Below are 17364 nucleotides of genomic sequence, written 5' to 3'. Positions count from 1 at the left end.
TGTGAGGTAAAGATTGTTATAACATAAATGACTATCTGAATGATATAACAATTTAGAATTAAACCACCTATTATTTATAATAATAATAATAATAATCATTTATTCAACTAATAATATGTGGTACAAAATGTTTTAAGCCCTACCCTCTGCGATAGGATACCCTGAGTTGCAGAGGCTAGGTCGTTCCGAAAGGCTATACTATTATTAAACTGTTATTAAACATAATTAGCAAACTCACTAAAAAGAGGTATGTGTGTGTGCGTGTGTGTGTATGTGTACGTGTGTGTGTGTAAGTGTGCGTGTGTGTGTGTTTGTTTTATTTATTTTTATTAAGTCTTTGTTAGTATGTCAAACTGTGCACAATATTAAATTTTATTATGAATGAATAAATTTTATTCCTACTAAGTTTTACTTAAATAGGGGACCTAATGAGTTTCTTGCGTCAGTTCTTCTTAGTTCTGAGCTGTCTTTGAATAAATATTTTGAATTTGAAAGTTATTCGAATGTACGACTCACCAATAGAAATTCCAGCAATGACATTCAATCTTCGTCTATTTTGTTGATCTACCCAATCTATCCATGGGAAGAACAATGCAGTAATAAAGGTGTAAGGCTCGGCACGTTGCCATCTGAAAAAACTTAATCTGGACACTGTATCTGTTCTCTCTGGTGGAAATGTAGTCGTGCCGACATCCCAAAATCCATTTGCTTGGGGTATTGCTACTACTCTGAAAGTAAAAAAAACTGGCAATTTTTAAATTACAATAATCGAATCTGAATATTTAATATTTTAAAATATTTTCCTATTTTTTGAGCGCGCTTTTTTTAATTAATTAATTATTTTAGTCTTACTAATAACATCAAATATACTTATAATTAAAATTTTCAGTTTGTTTTTGATAATATAAATGATTTTAAAAATAACTTCAAAAACATAGAATAATAACGCTCAGAACGATATTTTCATTCATAGTTTCTGTCAATATAGAAGTAACATTAAAATTAATGTGTGCGTGAGCGTCACGTACTTACATTCGCCAACAGGCACACAGACAGCCAAATAATGTTGCAAGTGAATAGACGTACTAAATAAAAAAATAGTAAGAAATACTAGATTATATGTAGTAAGAAAGAATAAATAAAATATAAATTAAGAATTTAATAAAACATCACGTATTTCATTATTTTTGCAACACTTTTTGAAGTGTTGGTAAAGAAGTTCTTTAGAATCGTTGTTTCTTGAAACTCCATGAAACGAAAAAGTGAGACGATAGAGGCGCCGTTCCCAGCTATATACAAGGTTTTCTAGGTTGTAGAGAACGAATTTGGAATAATTTTTGAAATCCAAGATGGCCGCGGTGCAAAATTATGATTTCAACAATATGGATATCGTATTCGAGTTGCTCAGTATTGCACTCGGTCATATGGTTCGAGCTGATACTGGAGTGCGCCAGACAAGAGCTGACTGCAATACTCCATATGTGGAGCAGACGGACCTGCGCATTGTAGAGCGCTAGAATAGGCCGGCTTGAAGTATTTCCTCATCAGTAATTTATTTCTTCATGTGGCATTTCCGTGCTCTATGTATGATGCTCAGCTTCTTCTCAAAAAAGCCAATTTGGCTTTGTCATCCAGACGATCGCGAAATTGGCAATCGCACATGATTTCGAGACCCAGTATTCCGATACTAGGCGAAGCATTAAGGGAAGTCTTGTCGAAGCGACGACAAATGGGGTTTTTTTTCTGGGGGGTTGGATTGGACAATGTTCAGCATCAAGAATATATTGAGAGGTATCATTTAAAATGCTTATTTTTTATAATTTTTTGTTGAACGATTCTGGTGATGATAATTATGAGCATGCACGTCATATCAAGGTCGACATCATTTTAGATTCTTTGAAAAAATCGCGTATACTAGATTAGACTGTGGGCGGATGTGATCACTTAGGTACCACCAGGCCATCTTAAACTTTAATGGCATAAAGGCATAAAAGGAATTTATTTTCTCAAAATTGATTCCTTTAGAATTCTTTTTGATGTCATTTCTAATATACTAGATACTACTACCGATTCGGAAACAAATGGCGCTCTGAGAGAAAAGAAGCGGCGCAAGAAACTTTCTCTCCTTCTTCCATAAAAACTATTGTGTAGAGGAATCACAGCAATCGCAGATCCACTCAAAAAAAAACATCTCTTTACTTTTCTTACTTTAAAAACTTACTTTCTTTTTTCATTTTGTTATAATAATACAAAAGATAAACCACTTACATCAGCAAATATAAAACGAATTTCACTGCCATGTTGGTTAGTTCATGGCAATTAATTTGATGTCACTAACATAGATACTTTCACAAAACCTACTCGTAAGACTAAATCTTTAGACACAACGCTGCAAAAGAACGAAATTAATACTGCAATTGGCTATGAGTATTATACTGACTCAACTCATGTTTTGTTTATTTATAATTAAAATCTGTTATTATAAATACAGTTGCTTACAGATTCGTCTTTATTTACCATTCCATGTAACGTATCTTTTATATAATTTGTATTATGTGTTGATGTTTATTCTTATGGTTTTATTCATAATGACTTATGATATCGATGCTTAAAACGTCGTAAGTTGATGTTACTAATAGATACTACTACCCTTCAACTACTCGGCCAGCCTGGCGCAACTCTCTAATAAACTTGAAAACGTATGAAATTGTACTAAAAATAATGGCGGCAAACGCTGTCTCGCTATAACATATAGTCGACTCTTTTGTTTGTTTTGGTTTGAGTGTCATGTGACATGTCATTCATTCAAAATTAAAGTGATTGTTAACAATTTTTGTTACGAATTGTCGTTTTTCTTTACGTGTATTATTCGGGGTGGAATGCAGTGTTTGAATTCTATTTGTACTCAGACACATAATCTCTGGACCTTGCTTTCACGTGAAGCCCCCTCCCGTTACCCTTCACCCCCTCGCGATCGTCCCGTTCTGTCAGTACGGTTTGCAGTTTCATTAATGTTAGATCCATGTAGTGATATTTTCGTGCTATCACTGCTTTGTTTTTGAAGTTTTCATTATTATGTTTAGAATTTTGTTGATAATACTTCTGTAATTTCTGTTGTCCTGTGTCGCTGTATTAGTACTGCCAGCAAAATAAGCACATTTTCACTTAACCCAGATTCTTTCATTGATTTTTCATCAATATAATAATAATAATCAGCATCACATCACAACACCTTTATATCAATCTGTAATACTGAAAAAAATCGTTGTTTATTTATCTATACTAATATTATAAAGCTGCAGTGTTTGTTTGTTTGTTTGTTTGTTTGAACGCGCTAATCTCTGGTACTACTGGTCCGATTTGAATGATTCTTTCAGTGTTGGGTAGTCCATTTATCGAGGAAGGCTATAGGCTATGTTCAAAATTAGGGATCCGTAATAAAATTGCTATTTTGTAACACAAGGTGTAAAATCGAAAACCTATTTTTGCGTGCGCTGCAAAAACTATTGACAATAGAACAAAATGATGTACAGGCTATAATATAGGCAATATTTTATTACTTATAAAACTATCGTGTGAATTATACTTTATATGGCAAAACAACGTTTGCCGGGTCAGCTAGTTAATAATAATATCCTAGTGATGCTTGTTTTGCATACCGTAACAAAGCGACTATGTGACGTCATCGACGTCAGGTCCGGAGATAATGTAACCGATTAGTAAATCTATTTAAAGTCCTCCATACGAAAACAATGGCTGACGTTCGTGGCCCCAGCATTTCATTAAGTACATTTTCCCGGGTAAATATTTTTGTTTTGCTTACATTTTTGCCAGTCTGAGTTTCTCTGTTAAATAGATTCATAAATGAGGAGTTGTAGAACCAAATTCAACGACATAGCCCGCATGATTGCAAAACTGAAGTGGCGTGGACAGGGCACATAGCTCGTGCGGCAGATAGTCGTTAAGGCAGCAAAGTTCTCTCGAATGGGGACCACGTAGTGGAAAGCTGTAGGTCCCCACAAGTTGAACGGATGATATGGTCAAGATTGGATATACCGGAATTGGTTGGATGAGGACAACGCAGGACCGATCTTAGCGATCTTTGGGGAGGCCTTTGTCCAGCAGTCCACGTCATACGGCTGAAATGATGAAATTTTTGACAATTTATCTGTTTGAAATATTTTTGACATTATGACTTATTTATCTTCAGGGACAAAACCTCGACAAACAGATTAAAAAGGTATATTACTTATCGGAGGTTTACCAAACGGTTAAGATTAAGAATTTTATCGAATTAAAGTATGTTTTAACTAACAATTTAGATACTATCGATACGCGTTTTTTTTGCGAAAAAGGTGGTTAGTAATTGTATCACTTCTGACTAATGCGAATGATAATAAATGCTAATAAAGGGACAAGGTGTCATTAAGACCGGAGTAAAAATAAAAATAAAAAGGCTGCCGTAATAATTTTTTTAATTTATTGTAGTATGAAACGTATTTATTTTATTTATTTATTTACTATATACAGACACTTTATCGCACAATATTACATAGTATTTACCTACACTAGGCATAGCTTGTCCTGTAGGCAGTGAGATTTGACATAAGTTTGAAATAGTAATTTCAATATGGCGACGACGTATAATCCGGCCAAATTTGAAAGCGAACAGTTGCTTAAAACGTAGTGGATTTCGGCTATCTCCGTTTCTTACATGATTCTAGCCGTCATCTGTTAATCTATAATTAATTATAAATATTGTAAATCCGTTATTAGATGTAGGTAAGTCCTACAAAATAGGATTATTATAACCTAACTTAAGTTCTGTGGATTTTGTGATGTTTTAAATAAATAAAAAATAAATAAATAAATCTATCAATGACCATGCACGTTTCATACAATAGAGTGAATCGCTTTTTTCTTTGAGAATTTCGCTGGCTGCTCTAAACAAGTATGCATCCACCGTGTGGTCAAGTCGCACTTTAAAGTACCGAGAATTTTTTAATTTAAAATTATAATTCGTTTGATTGTAATTTTGAAGTTTTTTTACAGAAATTATCATAGATTTTTTAAATTGATAATTGAGGCGCGATTAATTTGCACCAATAGTTTACAGAAAAGTAGGTGATTCAAGTACTTCAATAATTATGAAAATCATTATCCTCTTCAACATAATATTGTTGTTGTACACTTTTTTTTACATGATTGTTTTTGGATTCTTCATTACTGTTTTAGCCGATAGCAACATTTTCATCATTTCAATTCTAGTATCCTTTTTTTGAAATAATATAGGTGGTTGAAATATGTTGTTCTAGATAGTTCTACATATTCTTTAACATACTCAAGTGGTTTGCAATTTATAAAATGTGATGCAATGATATAATATTTTTAGATACTTTTTGTATCCCTACTAATATTATAAATGTGAATGTAAGTTTGTTACGCTTTCAAGCGTAAATCACTGAACCGGTTCTGATGAAATTTTGTACTAGGCTTGGCGGGGTTGAAATAGGGGTGGAAATTGTATGAAAATTCGTCACTATCAAAGATAAAGCAATGAAACTTTGTATTTAGGCACTTGACAACAAATAAATAAATACTTACTTTGCTTCTAGTGTTTTTAAAATTTACACCTGTGTGGGGATGAAAAAGGGGGATGAAAGTTCTATAGTTTGTAGCTTATAAAAATGTATTAACCACAGCAGTTTCTATGTGTATTGTGTATATAAGTGAGTATTTAAATTGTGAGTAAAAATAAAAAATGCTGCCTAAAGAAACTATTGCGCGCAGACGAGATCGCGGGTAAAAGCTATATTATATTATTCATGGCTTTAGTTTTTGAAGCATTCATTATAAGAGCCACTCTGGTTTACATTTTTCTAAATATTTGACATTAAATTTATGGCTCTATATTTATATATTTTGCCCTTCTTTGTGAAGCAGGATGAGTGTTGATGCATTTAATGGACCCCAACTCCAACTACTACACAATAAAATGATATTGGTTTTTTTATGAATATAAGAGAAGATACGAGCAGGACGTTGAGCTGATGGTAATTGATACGACCTGCCCATTACAATGCAGTGGCGCTCAGGATTCTTGAAAAACCCAAAAATTCTGTTCGGCACTACAATTGCGCTCGTTACCTTGAGACATGAGAGATGTTAAGTCTCATTTGCCCAGTAATTTCACTAGCGACGGCGCCCTTCAGACCGTAACACAGTTATGTGTACACATTACTGATTCACGGCGGAAACACCCATAATCTAGCCGGCATCCTGTGCAAATTAGCCTACCACTGGTATGACACACTCCCATATGACAGTAGGTTATTGCAAACGAGCTGTCAAAAGAAAGATACCTATTCGAATAATAGTTAAATTCTCTGAAAGACCTCAATTTGTAATAATATATTTTAGTACTAGTATCTAAAAGTAGTTTGTTGTATGTCTCGTCTGGACTTGCAATTTTATCCTTTTTTCTGTGTTTTTGCATTGCCTTTACTATTTCTTTGCTTATGTACGAAGTCTTGTCATTAAATTCCTTTTATTCTATATGATAATTAATATATGTATATAATTAATTTATTCTATTCAAAATAATTTAATTCGAAAAATGTATTAGTTATATGATAATATATCTAATAGTTTAGTTTTTACACAAGTGTGCCGAATCAAGAAACACCAAAATGCTTGTTTACATGATTATCATACTATGTACATCATCATGACATCAATGTCATATTGCGTTTTATAACAGGGTGCTAAAGACCGGCTGACCAATTAGCGGTTACAGCTAGTGACATGTATAATGTACCTAGTTACGATAACCATATAACCAAAGTAACCACAAAGCAAATTGCTACAATAATGCTAGTGTAACCAACAACTCGGGTCATTTGCTCTGAATCCAATTAAAGCCGACAGTTCTAACAGCAATTCATTTTCTTTTAGTTTGAAAACATTTGGGGGAAGACATTTTAAGAGGTTCACCTTATTTACCTTAAAACCCCTCATAAACCTTAACGCAAAAGTTTACGGGTTCGCTTTTATTTAGGCAATTGTCTCGGAATAACTTTGTGGATTGCGCAGATTCGTACGCAACCGAAAGAGGGCGCTACTGTGAGGTTTTCTCAGTTGTAAAGTGTATGCCGGCGTAGCTTGTAGCGTCGCTACGACGATCGTCAATAAGTACTGACTAGTGACGTGCTGTGATCGATTGTGGATAATTAAAGTTCAAAAAGTTTGAATTGATTGTGAATGTGCTTAGTTTGAACTGTGAAGTGGCTTTAATTATCGTAAGTAATTTTGTTTATAATATCTTATATTAGCTACCAAAACATACAACTTTTACTTCTCAGGGGTATCTTAGGGAAGCAGTATATTTATGTAATTTTAATAATAGTTTAAAATATAAATAGATCAAAACTGTTTTAGGCTATTTTTGTACTCATACTTATACAATATAATCAAAAAACTCAAAATATAGGATCTATACATGTTTATAAGGAAAATATTACTAAATAATTATAATTTTTTATTGTTACTAGTTTTTCAATGATTGATAAATGATTGTACAATATATTGTTTTACGTAGTAAGAAAAGAAAGTGATAATAAATTGTTACGCTTTTTCTATTTTTAATCGACTTCAAAAGTGAGTGTATATTTTATTTTAAATATCGGTTTCCTCAAATCTCCGTCGTTTATAAGGTTTGGATGTTTTTTGTCATTTGACAATGAAATCCAAGAGTAATTGAGGGAACTCCTCAAGTTAAAGTTAACGTTAAAGTTAAGGATATGTTTAGCATTTTTGTTATTTTTTTACAAATTCAACTATTTGCATTAAAAGCTAGTGAGAAAAACTGACGGGGAACACCTGAGAAAGTTACCGGAATTATTTTATGCTATATTTAAGCTAATATAACGAAACAAATCTAAAGTGTAAGTCTAGTGAAATTACTGAGCTAATGAGACATCTAATGTCTTAGACTGACGGGTTAAGATGCCGCTCAGAGTTTTAGGACTAATCAAGAATCCTGAGTGATACTGTATTGTTATTGAAAAGGCATATCATTTACGAACAGATGAAATTATTGGTCTTCTCGTCACTTTATCTCTTAAAAAAGTGAAAAAATAATGAAGTAGTAAGAGACGGGATTTCTTAAAAATGAATTGTAAATAGTTATAAAATGTTTACAAAAACGAGTGCGTAAAAAGGTAAATTAAATACTCTGTGATATTAATACTATGTGTCCACTAAAATAGAGGATCTAGTGGGAGGCTCCTTTGCACAGTATGCTAGCTAGATTATGGGTACCACAACGGCGCCTATTTCTGCCGTGAAGCAGTAATATGTAAACGTTACTGTAATTCGATCTGAAGGTAGTAGTTAAGTTAGTGGAATTACTGTGCAAATAAGACTTAACATATTATGTCTCGAGGTGACGAGCACAATTGTAGTGCCGTTCAGAATTTTTGGGTTTATCAAGAATCCGGAGCAGCACTGCATTGTAATAGGCAGGGCGTATCATTTACCATCGGCTGAACTTCCTGTTTGTCTAGTCCCTTATTATCATAAAAAACACATAAGTACATGTCTTTAATATAACAAATTGTTTAGATTTTAAAGAGCGACATCTCTTTACATTTTCCGAACATAATACGGTAGATTCAGTAATGGAAATTGATTTGCTAAACCTTATTTGAATAAAGTTTATATGGCTTGAAATTTACCGCAAAATATTTTCTTTATACCTTTAAAACCTGTCAATAGTATTTTCTTTGATTAACGCGAGTGTTACACATTTAAATAAAATACTTTTTAAAGGATTAAAACACGTGTGATTTTCACTGTAATTTTAGATTAGGTTCTTGCGTAAACATTGGACAATTTGGTTATACGCAAAGCAGAAGATTCAACAAGCCACACTCTGCAGGCAACCCACACTGATAGGTACCTAAATGGTGAATACCACCACCATTAATTACAATTCTTTCTGGCGGTAAATGTGTATTTGAGAGCCCACCGCCGATGTGATTCTGACCGTCTCAATGAGGAGTTACATCTCAATGAAATTACTCCATGAGAACAAACTCCAATTTCCTGGCCAGCACCGGAAATAACAGGTTTAAGGCATCAACAGTAACAATAAAATGCGTTTGAATCCTTTGAAAAATATTTTATTTTGATTATCCATCTATTTCTCTTTTTGGTCCCCAATGTACTTGACGCGTAATATAGTACGCTTCTATCCTTGGCTAATCTCCATGACTCGCTAGTTTGCCGAAGTCATAGTATTTCATAGCATTTCCGGGACCACACGTCCTACTATTATTGTGATGGAAACAGGTTATGGAATGCTTTCACATCGAACCAATATTTTGCTTTTATTTCTCGGTTTTGGTATTCTCGCAACTGCACCTATCATAGTTTTCAAAAAATAAAACTGGCAACCCATGTTATGTTTGATAGCACGCTTGACAAGCGTATGAGGCTTAATAGCCACACAAATAAAATATAGTACGAGGTCACGAGTTTGGGTGTTCGAAAATGAGTTAAAGCCAACAAAAATTGTTCGTTCACGGAGTGTTGCCAAAAAAATGGTGGCCACGTTTGTCTCCAAAACCGGCCATGTTGCGACTATTCCTCTTGAGGGACAAATAATGGTTAATGCAGAATGGTATGCTAGCATTTGTTTGCCACAGGTCGTTTCTGAACTCCGTAAAGAGAACTGCAACCGCCGCATCATCATCGTAGTTAAGAAAACTAAAAAATTCATGCTTTTTATTGAATTTTTAGTTTGGTTTAGTTTGGTTGTGTTTTATTAAACTTGCACTTAATTTGTATTGTTGAATTAAAAATTCTCTTCGTTATTTGAAAATCTATACTTATAATAAATTTGTAGAGATCAAATTTCTGTACAAAGAAAAAAATTATAAAAAGCGTCAGGTCAAAAACGTCAGAGGGAGGTAAGAAGAGAAATAGAACAAGTCCCGATTTTATTTGAATTTCTTATTTATCTGTCTGTTTGTCTGTACGGGCTAATCTCTGAAACTATTGGACCGATTTAATTGAAATTTGAATGATGATACCTTACATCCCCAGTCAACATCTTAGATACTCTGAAATTTGAATGATGATGCCTTACATCCCCAGTCAACATCTTAGATACTTTTCATCCCGGAAAATTAAAGAGTTCCCGTATGACAGTGAAAAACCTCTACTTGCTTAAATAGCGTAGTACACAACAACGTTTTCACATAATTTAATAAAATTTGGCATGTTGATATCTTATATTGCCGGTCAACATCTTAGATACTTTTCATCCCGGAAATTTAAATAGTTCCCGGGGGAGAGTTAAATAAGTAGAGTATTAAGTAATACTCTAGTATTAATACTTTCTTGTAAAATACGTCGGAGAAAGAACCGTTGGACACTAAAAATTAATTATATGGCAAGCCAATGTTTGCCGGGTCATCTACTTTCCTAATATTAGATAAATCGGTTAAAGATAATGGTTGAAATTTAAAATTAACATCAATTCCTGCCATGTAGATGATAGACGAAAATTATATAAATTAACAAAAATCTTGGAGAAATTGTATTATTTTATCAATTAAATGTAGGTATAGTCATCGGTCCTCCATAAATCTACAAAGTTTGACCAAAATCTGGCCGTTCGGGGGGGGGGGGGGGGGGGGGGGGGTCAAAATCGCGCCTAAATAAATCGGTTACAAACAAACATACATACAGGTGAAGCTAATAAAAAGCGTGTAAAAACAGTACGGGAGAAGACTAAGTTTGTACTAGCTACACATTGAGAATAGCAGGCTATGAATTCGTCTGTAAGTAAATGTCTACAAAACCTCTGTACGTCCGACTAATATGTGGCGTGTAATAATGCAGTAACGTGTAATATGCCAACGGACTCTGTAGGATATTTAAACAGAAATTGTTACATTTTTTAAAACTTCAAACACAAAGTTAGTTCTATAAAATACATAATATGAAAAAATATTTTTCTTTCAAAACTAGATAGTATCTACTAATAACAAGACAAGGATGCCCAATTACGCGGTCATCTGGAGGGCAAGGCAAATTGGCTTCGACGAAGCTGGGCGTTCACAAGGAAATTTCTTCCACGGATAGCTGTGGAATGAGCTTTCCTTGTGTGGTGTTTCCGGGCCATACGACGTGGGTATCTTCAAAAAAAGTCGTTACATCTTCCTTAAAAGGCTGGCAACGCTCCTGTTATTCCTCAGATGTTGCAAGAGAATGCCCAATGTTTTACATGTCCAATTTGCCTCACTTCGGAGATCATGCAGATTTATTGTTCACCCGATAAGGCATCTAAAACAACTCCTTACCGAGGACTTTTTAATTATAATTATAATTCTTAAGTCATATATTTATGTTTTCATGTATCTTGTTGAAATATTATTTTCTTATTGGTGTCCACGTAAATGACTTTTAAGATTTCTATCCGTGAATACTTTTAATTATCTTTAACTGTGTCTGCATTTAAATTTTAAATCTAGGTGTAAGTTTTCCTACAAATGTTAAGTAAAATTATTAAAAAAGCTTTCCATCTTCAATTACTTGTATTTTCATTATGATAGATTAGGGAATAGGAATGCTATTATACTTATATAACTGGCTGATTGATTACTCTCTACAAACAGTTAATCTTTGCCTCAAATGGCGCTTGGGTCTGATGTGAACATTTTTTAATTTTCAAAAAGGAGTTTGTTTCTTATTTGATAATTTGCAAGAGCGACATCTCAAGTCAATTTCAATATTAGGGTTGAGCAGGTTATCAACTGTAAAGTAGTTCCTGTAGATGAAACCACAACCTGAGAGTTGAACAAGGCATACAAGATTTTACGACGATACGTCACTCGAACGGTTGACTCAGTCGGAAAGTGCGCTCGCATGGAACGCGAGAGGTCGCGGGTTCGAGTCCCGCATCGACCATAAAATTTTGTTTTCAGTTTTATGTGTGTCTTAATTCTCTTAATTAGTCCCAGAATTGAGGGTTATCACTTTAAATCATAACAAATTGTTTAGAAAGATATTGCTTTCATGTTCTCTGTTTGCAATTAGGTTTTCCGTTTTATTACTAAACTAGCTGACCCGGACAAACGTTGTTTTGCCATATAAAGTATAATTTACGCGATAGTTTTATAAGTAATAAAATATTGCCTATATTATAGCCTGTACATCATTTTGTTCTATTGTCAATAGTTTTTGCAGCGCACGCAAAAATAGGTTTTCGATTTTACACCTTGTGTTACAAAATAGCAATTTTATTACGGATCCCTAATTTTGAAAAAAAAAAACATAGCCTATAGCCTTCCTCGATAAATGGACTACCCAACACTGAAAGAATCATTCAAATCGGACCAGTAGTACCAGAGATTAGCGCGTTCAAACAAACAAACAAATAAACAAACACTGCAGCTTTATAATATTATAGTATAGATAAGTTAGTTTGAACTTTAAGTTAAGTACGCTAGATGTTAAAATTCTAGAACAATATAGTAATATTGCTCTAGAATTTTACAAGACAATTTTTTCACCCAACTTATATTATCATCACAAATTGTTATAAGGTGTTTAAATCATTTTGCTTTTGGATGGTTTTGCGCAATTGCTATCTCATATACCTGGGTTTGGGGTGAAATGTATCAACGACACTGTTAAACCATGCTCGAACCTGTTAAATATAAGATGGAAAGATCTAAAGATGGAACACACCACAAATTACACCATAATAATCTTCGACTGCTATATCTATACATTGCCGCATTTACTCTAGTTGCTTAAAATGTTCTTGGTCAATAAGCAGTAATGTAAGACATTAATTCAGTTCAGGTTTGATTCGGACAGTGACAGCTGACACGACGAAGGAGAAAAGTATGCTTACATAAGCACACTTTTGCCGTTCCACTACAAGCACACGTCATGCATGAAGGGTGCCGTAGCTAGTGAAATTACTGGGTAAATGAGACTTAACATCGTACGTCTCAAGGTGACAAGCGCAAATGTAGTGCCGCTCAGAATTTTTGTGTTTTTCAAGATCCTGAGCGGCACTGCATTGTACAGGGCTGGGCGTATCAATTAGCTGAACGTCCTGCTCGTCTCGTCTCTTATTTTTATAAAAAAATGTACAGAACGCATATATAATAATTGTATGCCCTTATGTTTATTCATAGTTGTTTAACGGCCGTTCCCAATATTTTGTCTATTTCTTACTCGGATAAAAATCGAAACTATCGTTGACTTTTCTGTCCCAATAAACTTATCGACGGTAACTCACCTTATCCGTACAGGCTATAGCTGAAGTACGACGTATAGCTGAAGATATTGCAATTCACGCGTCCCAATATAAGGCGATAAGAATGACTTATCGGGTATATTGGGACAGCTTCAGATTATTGACAGCTAATTACTTACAGTAGGAGGTAGTAATTTATCTCTATCTGTAGAAATTATATTGGGAACGGCCGTTTGTCAATAAGCAGCAATGTATAACATTAAAACAGTTCAGGTTTAATACGTCCAGTGACAGTTGACACACGACTAAGGAGAAAAGTGTGCAAGTTCATTCATTCATTTTACAGAACTTTTACTAGCCTTGTAAATTCCAAAATGAATTTATATTGCATTAATAATCATCTCGTGCAGCGGAAAAAAGTTTCTATTGGCTTCTGATATCTGTACCCAAGAGGATTCCGACTAGATGAAAACTAGAGCGGTGCCATTTCCTGCCGCCTACTGGTAACCACTTGACATCTTACCAGTGGGAGGCTCCTTTGCACAGGACACCGGCTAGTTTATGGGTACCACAACGGCGCCTTTTTCTGCCGTGAAGCAGTAATGTGTAAACATTACTGGGTTTCGGTCTGAAGGGCACCGCAGCTACTGAAATTACTGGGCAAATGAGACTTAACATCTTATGCCTCGAGGTGACAAGCGCAATTATAGTGCCGCTCAGAATTTTTGGGTTATTCGGGAGTCCTGAGTGGCACTGCATTATAATGGGCATGGCGTATCAATTACCATCAGCTGAACGTACTGCTCGTCTCGTCCCTTATTTTCATTCAAAAAAAATATAAGCACACTTTTTCCGTTCCACTGTCAGACTGCGAATGATATGCCCTTGTACATACAAGGACACGTCATGTAGAGAACGCATACATTGTAAATATACGCCCTTAAGTTTGTTCATAGTTGTTTTATTGTATGTGTATTGAGCCAAAACAGCTAGTTTAATCATATTACGAGATGCCTTAATACTGACTTACGCAATGCGTCGTCTATAAATTAGTCGAGACGAGAACTCCAACAGTCTGGCAATGATAAAGACGGTTTCGTATCTTCAATCGCTTGTATCTTGATTATGATAGATCAGCTGATAACAATGCTATTATATCTAACTGGCTGACTGATGACTCTATCTACAAACAGGTAATCGTTGGCTAGAATCTCGCTGGGGTTGGATTTTATTAAAAAAAAAACACTTTTTACAGCTTCTTTAAATTAAATTATTTTAAACACCATCGATGTACAGTGTTGAAAGAAAATACTTAATCATTTCGATTTTATAATTTCTGTCTTTTATAACACAGAATAATTGAAATTGTTATAAAAACTGATAATTTCATCATTAGAGTTTAACAATTATAAATAACATTCTATTTGTTCTATATTAATTAATTAATAACATTAATAATATATTTGAATTATGATAGTTATGTACTGTAAATAACAATGGTTGACCTTTTTTTTTAATGATTATAAGGGATGCCACGAGCAGGACGTTCAGCTGATGGTAATTGATACACCCTGCCCATTACAATGCAGTGCCGCTCAGGATTCTTGAAAAACCCAATAACTCTGAGCGGCATTAAAATTGCGATCGTAGTCTTGAAGCATAAGATAATATTACGCTTATAGGTGTATAACGTTTACAATAATATTTTTAGAAAAGATTTTTAAACTTGTTTGTGTTGAATAAACTCAAAAACTTACAAGTTGATCGATTCAAAGAACAATTTCTACAGTAGAATGGTATATTACTAAGTAAGATTGGCTGTACCATTTTTTTTGGACAACGTGAGACTTGAATCGGTGCCTCTAAGTACAGGCCCATACGCTCTTACCATCTCAGTCAACCGTGCTGCGGGCGCGGACTGACTAGAATTGTTAACGCTACAACCAATACTACAATATTTGTAGATAGACTTCTTTAACTTTCTGTACGGAACCTTTAAAACCCAAAGTTCAGACCAGCATTGCGAATGCTTTGAGACTTTTTTTTTAATGAAAATAAGGGACGAGACGAGCAAGGCGTTCAGCTGATGGTAATAAATACGCCCTGCCCATTTCATGCCGTGCCGCTCAGGATTCTTGAAAAACCCAAATATTCTGAGCGGTACTATAATTGTGCTCGTCACTTTGACATAAGATGTTTAGCCTCATTTGGCCAGTAATTTCACTAGCTTCAGCGCCCTTCAGACCGAAACACAGTATTACAAATTTGTGTTGATCATGTGGCTAAGCTGCAAATGGGCATTTATTTTAATGGTTTTTCTTTTTTTAAAATTTAGAAAAGGACTAATTCTATTAAATTCTTTAACAAAAGAATGTTGTTATCGCTGAATATTCAGAGATTTTTAACTCCAAAGTTTATTTTTGGGAAGCAACTTCTAAATTTTTTTTTTGGATATTTCAAATTATCTGTAAAATTTGGCACGAGACTGTTCTCGTGCCAGATTTTGGCAAGACAACACGTCCTGAGGATGCATCGTGTAGAGGCGAAACATGTGTCGAATTGTTTTAAAAACAAATATTGGCGGAATTAACACTAAAGAAAACTTAAATCATTTGTATATATTTAAAATTATGTATAAATATTCTATTCGGTTCAAATTTTTCTTTAAGTCCTTCTTTTTGCAATGTATTTTTTGCGTCGAAATAATTTCATTTCGTTATGTTGTAATCGACTCTCTTAGAAACAATTTATTGTGGATATTGAGGTATGACCGCGCCTTAATCTTGCCTAAATCAGCTTAAGAGAAGTCGGGGCGCGCCACTCATAATATTATTAAGTACAAAACATTCATAGCTAAGAATTCGTTGAAGACATTGCTTGCATAATAATATGAAGTTCATTCATTCATTTTACAGAACTTTTACTAGCCTTGTGAATTCCAACATGAATTTATACTGCATTAATAATCATCTCGTGCAGCGGAAGAAAGTTTCTATTGGCTTCTGTTATCTGTACCCAAGAGGATTCCGACTAGATGAAAACTAGAGCGGTGCCATTTCCTGCCGCCTACTCGTAACCACTTGACATCTTACCAGTGGGAGGCTCCTTTGCACAGGATACTGGCTAGTTTATGGGTACCACAACGGTGCCTAATTCTGCCGTGAAGCAGTAATGTGTAAACATTACTGTGTTTCGGTCTGAAGGGCACCGTAGCTAGTGAAATTACTGGGCAAATGAGACTTAACATCTTATGTCTCAAGGTGACAAGCGCAATTATAGTGCCGCTCAGAATTTTTGGGTTATTCAGGAATCCTGAGTGGCACTGCATTGTAATGGGCATGGCGTATCAATTACCATCAGCTGAACGTCATGCTCGTCTCGTCCCTTATTTTCATTTAAAAAAAATCTGACTACGTAGGACAAGAGACGCATCAACATCCCGACATCTCCCATTACTAACTATTCCTTTAACCATTTCTGCCCATAGTGTCTTTTGCTGCAGGATCTAAGACTAACACCCTTGTGTTCGGCATAACACCTACATACTTAAAAATGCTATCAATTACCATCAGCTGAACGTCCTGCTCGTATCGTCTGGCAAATACTGGCCGATGTCTGGCAATCCACAACCACGCGTTATTTCCCCGGTACAGCCACTTTGTGGAGTCAACTACCGGCAAATATATTCTCTAACTGATGCGACAGGGATCTCCAAGCTGAAAACATACTTCCTACTCAAAGGCCGAAACGCATGGATTGACCTGCAGCTGGTTTTTACCTTCCATCAGGTAATCTACTCACCATTTTCTCCATAATAAAAGGTATAGCGCAAATTATTGGTTATGTTTTGTCAGGGTTATATTATTATATACAATTTAGTCCAGTTTAACCCTAACAAGACACAAGTTTGTGCGTTCACCGATAAAAGTCCTATCCCCTCGATTCGAAATCACTCTTCCAACTACCACAGCTGCAACGGCATACTACTAACTAATTTTGTTTAGTTCTCTAAGTGTACTTTATGCCTCTCATTCGCGAGGCGTCGGATTCATCCCCGCCCGCCATGTACCAATGTGGTTTCAACT

The 17364-nt window shown here is 34.8% G+C and overlaps 1 protein-coding gene across 1 annotated transcript in view; it reads left to right on the top strand.

Annotated features, from left to right (window-relative positions):
* The first annotated feature begins 7150 nt into the window (after nt 1-7150).
* The window catches only part of LOC126978997 (uncharacterized), a 262335-nt gene continuing 252121 nt past the window's right edge, over nt 7151-17364 (top strand). Inside the window, exon 1 of the mRNA XM_050828140.1 lies at nt 7151-7298. The gene's annotated coding sequence lies outside the window, so the exon portion shown is untranslated. The remainder of the gene's footprint in view (nt 7299-17364) is intronic.

The sequence above is a fragment of the Leptidea sinapis genome, chromosome 3 (genome assembly GCF_905404315.1).
Source record: "Leptidea sinapis chromosome 3, ilLepSina1.1, whole genome shotgun sequence".
NCBI classification, from domain to species: domain Eukaryota; kingdom Metazoa; phylum Arthropoda; class Insecta; order Lepidoptera; family Pieridae; genus Leptidea; species Leptidea sinapis.
Note: the sequence above shows the minus strand (reverse complement) of the source record. Positions and strands in the feature narration are given on the sequence as shown.